Here is a 6,000-nt window from a genome sequence, read left to right on the forward strand (position 1 = left end):
ATTCAATGATTAGGTCTCAGCCTTTTTAGTGAGATTGTGCCTTTGGACTGTGAACTTCACAAGTGCTTTTCAGCTCCCTCCCTTAGGTGAGACAAGAAGGCTAGAGTGGGCTGGAGTTGGGTATTTCTCTTCCCCCAGGTTGGTTCAGCTTAACCCAGAAGGTTAAGCTCTGAAGGCAGACTGTTAAGAAAGAATTCTCCGGTATATTTCAACTGATTACTTTTCCCTTCCTCTTGCAAAAAACATTAGGAGATTTTTCTCTGATATTCACTGTGAGAACCTGCTCAAGGTAAAACTCATAGGTGTGCGGGGTTCCCCTATAACTTGAGGGCCCTGGATCTGTTTGTTTTGTTTTGGCCACTCCCCACAGCATGTGGGAATTTTAGTTCCTGACCAAGGATTGAAACTATGTCCCTATATTGGAAACATGTAGTTTTATCCCCAGGACTGCCAGGGAAATTCCCATCCTCTTGAATCTTTTTGATGTCTCAGACTTGACTGAGATTCAGTCATTCAGAGGAGATTTTTTTAAGATCCAGAAGCAAATGAATGCCGTCTTGGAGGGATTCACAGAACTGCTTTTTACTGATTTGATTAAAAATTTTGATGAAAGTAAGCTGGAATTGCTTATGTTCAACCTTAGCAATGTGGACATGAATGACTGAAGACAGTATTTATTTACAATATGGGCGACTTCCCAGACCACCCTATCATTCAGTGGTTCTGGAGGGCTGTTCTGCTGATGGATGCTGAGAAGTATATCTAGTTACTGCAGTTTGTCATGGGAATATCCTGAATACCTATGAATAGATTTGCCTAACTTTATGGTTCCAATGGTCCTCAGGTGTTCAGAATAGAACCCTGGTGGAGTCCTGAAAAACTGCCTAGAGCGCACACATGCCTTGGATTGCCTCCAAATGAACACTTTGGAAATTTACAAGAGAAATTTCTCAGGGCTGTGGAGGATCCTCAGGGATTTGAAGGTGGATTAAGCGCCCCCAGCCTTGGGATGGATATTTGGTTTTTTGTGGAGTCCTGCTTGCACTTTTGTATTTGCTAACAGACTTGACAGAGGCAATGGCGGAAGAGCAGTCTCAGGGAGTGACTTGGTCTCATGTGCACTTGCCCAAGTTCAGATGTGGGATCGCAGTCCCAGGTCACATTCTTGCATTTTCTACCACAAATTATCAACAGGGTAATATCCACTGAATACACTAATTATGTTTGTATTCTATTGATGTTATGCTGCTGTAATAGGCAAGGCCTTAATATTTTATATACTTAAAAAAAAAAAAAAAACCCTCTCAGTGACCCTGACTCTCAAAAACAGAACCTCTATCAATTAGTCAATTATAGTTCAGCTTTCTCTACCCTGGCACTGGTTCTGCAGAAATTTCAGTTCATGGATTTTTGTTCTAGTAAATCATGATTCCCTGTACTCACCTGACTCCCCAGTTTAGGGGGCAGCAGTTTGCCCTGGGGGTTCACTTCTCTTATCCTTCTAAGAAAAGTTGTTGACTTTTCAGCTTGTTTAGCTTGATATTTGTTAAAATGGAATGGTAACTTTCATGCCACTCACATGCCAGAACCACTCACTTCTTTTTTCATTTAATATTATGTGTATATCCCATCTGTGTCAGTACATATTCTATAAGCATTTGTTCTGATGAAATTTAGATCTTCTACTCTCTTCTTTTGGCTATGCAAAATATGTAAGTACAAACAAGTAAAAATCCTGCTTGTCTTGGTCGACCACAAATTGACACATGCCATGGGTGCTTGCCATCTATCTCTATAAGAATTAAATTACATGCTTCTGCAACTGCTGACCTCCAACACCCCCTGAAGGAGTTTAGGGTGGTAGAGCCGAAATGAGGCACTCTAGTCCAGGAAACTGACGGGACAGGTCTTTAGCTAGATATTATCAGAAGCTCATTTTATGAGCCCAATTCTTGTATCTCCTCTATCTAAAAAAGCTCTAAAGTTCTTCACAGTGATGATAGTTTCTCATGACTAGCAGAAACTTCACGAAACCAGCAGAAACTTTCTACAAAAAATATGTGCTTGACTGTATGTACTCTCCCTCTGCCAACATCACATATATACTGTCTTTCCCCCTCCCTCTTTGGAACAGTTTCTCAGAGATATCTGAGGTGTTGTTCCCTGGACTGCAGTTCTCACATTGCCCCAAATAAAACTTAACTTGTAACCCTCGTATTGTACATTTTTTTTAGTTGACATTTTTAAGCATGATTATAATTATGTTAGTCATCTTTGATTCCTCTTACTTGCAATAGATGGCATGAGAGTTTTCATTTTATTTTTAGAAAATTATCCTGTTCACACCATGCCACTCATCAGGTCTTCTCTTAAAGCCTGATGAATATTACCAAGCATAGCTAATTTGCCCTCACAACTTACTTGCAAGCCAAATTCAGTAAATAAATCCTCCTCCATTCACTTGAGAAATAGAGGTCTAACATCATTATCAGAGAATAACTTGGGTCTTTTGTTAGATCTGCAACAATGGTGTTGCTTTTCAATTTTTAAAAGAATAAAACTTGCTTAGTTTGGCAACTTGTAAATCTTGATTTATATAATGGAACATTTAAATTTTTTAATTGTCTAACTTTTAATAACAGTTTCTTCTTTTGCCTGAGAGTTCTGAAGGGATGCAAATTGGAATTCTGTGTTAATTTAAAAGCTTTAGTATGCTAGCCAAGGAAAGCTGACCCCTGTATGCTGGAGGTTGTTGCTTTCAGTTTTAAAGCTCCTTGGATATTGTCCTTCATTGTCATTTAGTCACTCAGCCGTGTTCAACTCTTTTGCAACCCCATGGACTATAGCCCTCCAGGTTCCTCTGCCCATGGGATTTCCCAGGCAAGCATTACTGGAGTGGGTTGCTATTTCCTTCTGCAGGTGATCTTTCTGCCCCAGGGATCAAACCTGCATCTCCTTCATTCACAGGCAGATTCTTTACCACTGGACCACCAGGGAAGCAGATACTATCGTTTATTAAAGCCAGAATTTCCTACAGAGGCTTATGCATTTTTTTTATCATCCCTGGTAAAGGAATTTTATTTTGTAAATGTTGACAACTAATGTGTAAACATGAAAAAAGCTAATGGTTTAGAGGGAGGAAGAAGGCTCTGAGCCTTAGAATTGCACATTGGTATATATGCAGTATACACAATGTACTATAACTCTGATCAGAAGCACATGACAACTTCTGAAACATAGGTTTAAATGCCAGGAAAGGTAACCCAGCAGGACCCTATATGGCCTTTCTGGAACAGACCCCTCCCTCGTATCCTCTGCTGAAGTACCCAGATGATAGTATCTGATACACGTTTTCTGAGTTGTTTCACAAATGCTAAATCGGAGAAGACTCTTAAGAGTCCCTTGGACTGCAAGGAGATCAAACCAGTCAATCCTGAAGGAAGTCAGTCCTAAATATTCGTTGGAAGGACTGATGCTGAAGCTGAAACTTCAATACTTTGGCCACCTGATGAGAAGAACTGACTCATTGGAAAAGACCTTGATGCTGGGAAAGATTGAAGGCAGGAGGAGAAGGGGACGAATCTCATAAAATACCACCACCTGGGAAACTTATTGATTAAAGTTCTAAATTGATTCTTCTTTGGGAAGAGATCGGGGAAGGCCTTCTGCCTGTGTCACAGAAATTAGGCAGTAGTCTATCGAGGCAGGCATCAGAAAGACATATATCATCTTTAAGGTGAGCGCCGGGGGCAGCTTTTTGAAATCCCTGAAAACCTGATCTGCCTTGCCTGTCAGGCTTTCTCCTCGTGACCTTGTCATGGGTGGGATCTCGTGAGCTGGCCTTTTCGGAACCCCTGAAAACCTGATCCGCCTTGCCTGTCAGGTTTTCTCCCTCATGACCTTGTCATGGGTGGGATCTCGTGTGCCAGCTCCCGGCATCTCCCCCTTTTTTATTTTTTAAGACAGCCAGATGGATCTCAGTCTCGAGCTTCTGAGTGCTCTGCCGGAGAGTTCTGACAATGCAAGGAAGGAAGTAAAACTAGGGCTGCTACAGCAGCATAAGTGAAGATAGTTGATAGGAAATTTTTTCCAGTAATAAAGTTAGAAAAGGTATGAAAAAAATCATTAGCAGCTCCTGCAGCAGTAAAGTCCAGGCGGGAATGTTCTAAGGTTTTTATCTGACTGTGAAGCTTTCCAGGATCTAAACTACTGCTGGAGCTATTCCATACAGCTGAAATATGATTTTTAATCCTTTCCCAATTGTAATCTGTATCATTTACTTTCAGGGGTGTTACACAGATCCATAAGTAGTCGGCGTAACAGGATAGTGCTAACTTTACCCTTAAAGCCTGCAACTCAGTTCCAATATGCATGACTGCTTCTTTTAGGGTATCTATTTTTACTTCTAATTTTCTATCTATAAATTCTTGCGTAGCTAGAGTTAAAGAAACATTTTTTGACATATCATTGACATATTGAGCAGTATGTACCTGTTGAGTCAATGATATCGCTGCCACAGTGACAGAGGTAATTGCTGTTATCAAAGCTGAAATCCCTAGAATAAGTAATCTTACAAACCGTCGGGGACGCATTAAATCTTGCAGTTGTTGCAGAACGGCTAAACCGTAATTGTCATACCAATAGGCATTCACTGTGACAGGCACCATAAGGTAGAGTGGACGTTGCAGCACCACAAAAGAACAAATATTATATTGAGGGGTTAAACAGGATGAAAGCATGCATTGTTCACAGTAGACTATATTTGGTCCACCTGAATAATTCATTTGTATATGAAGCCTTTTTGAATCATTAGTAAACAAAACAAAACAAAAAAAACGTAAGGGGAGGGTAAACAAGCCAGCACAGAATAGGTGGAATCGTTTTCTGGCCAAGATAGAGTAACAAGGGAGGTGGCAGCAAGGGCTCTCCAAATTTCTGGTTGCCAAAAAGTTTTACCCTTAGTTGTATAGGACAACATGGGGGGAACAAATTGATTATGATACCATCTGCTGGCCACCAATGGCCAAGGGAGGGAATCGTTTTTTCAATTGTTAAACCTACTGACATGGTCAGAAACAGATCCCAGATTCTGACTTGGATTTGGATTGCTCCAGTCTTGTACCGAATAGTTTCTGCCTCTCAGTATTCTATAATCTATTCTCGAATTATTATAAGTACAAGATTTTCATACCGGATATCCCAGGCAGTTGTCTATAGTTTTCCATAAGACATCTGAAGGAGCAACATCAATACAATTGGGATATTTTGGTGGAGCATTAAGGAACAAGGATTTATAGGGGTCAAGGACCTCGGGCATATGGGCCTGTAATATCCAAACCAGATGATCTCCTGTTTTATCTGAAAATTTTGGTGCTGGGGAATCTGCCAAAACTGCTTTCTTGGAGGTTCCGACACAGCCCTCCTTAGAGGGAGTGATAAGATTTCTTGTATGACTGTGGGGAAGTTAAAGCAAAGGGGAAGGTCATCCGTTAATCCCCTAAAAGTATAATCTTTATTATCAGAAGTATAGGATCCTCCCAAGAGATGAGGCTGGTCTGTGATGGCAAAGTGATTTAATTTGCCCCCATGTGGGTATGGAGGCTTGTTGAGCTGCCCGCACAGGAAATCCTGGTGGTTTCCATTTGTTCTTCCAGGATCTCTATTGCCGGTTGTTTCAGAGTCTGCCTCACCTTCTAGGTGGGTGGCGGAGGCAGGGGCAGAGGAGTGTCCTTCTTCTTTGGTGGTCAAAGCAATGGGGGATCCGGATGTCTGGGGGACTACAACATGGCGAATCAGTCTGTCCAGGATCCAAATTTGCTACTCAGCACCCTGGGGAAAAATACAAGCACACCCTGGGCCGCTGGTTAGTAATGGATCAGGACCCCTGCATTGTCCTAAAAGAAGGTCTTTCCATTTAACCAGAGGTTTTGTACTCTCCTGCTCTGGACTCCAATGTTGGAGCACTGCAGTAACCCCAAATGAATCAGTGTTTAGATTGTT

This window comes from Odocoileus virginianus, chromosome 7, assembly GCF_023699985.2.
Source record: "Odocoileus virginianus isolate 20LAN1187 ecotype Illinois chromosome 7, Ovbor_1.2, whole genome shotgun sequence".
In the NCBI taxonomy this organism is placed as follows: Eukaryota; Metazoa; Chordata; class Mammalia; order Artiodactyla; family Cervidae; genus Odocoileus; species Odocoileus virginianus.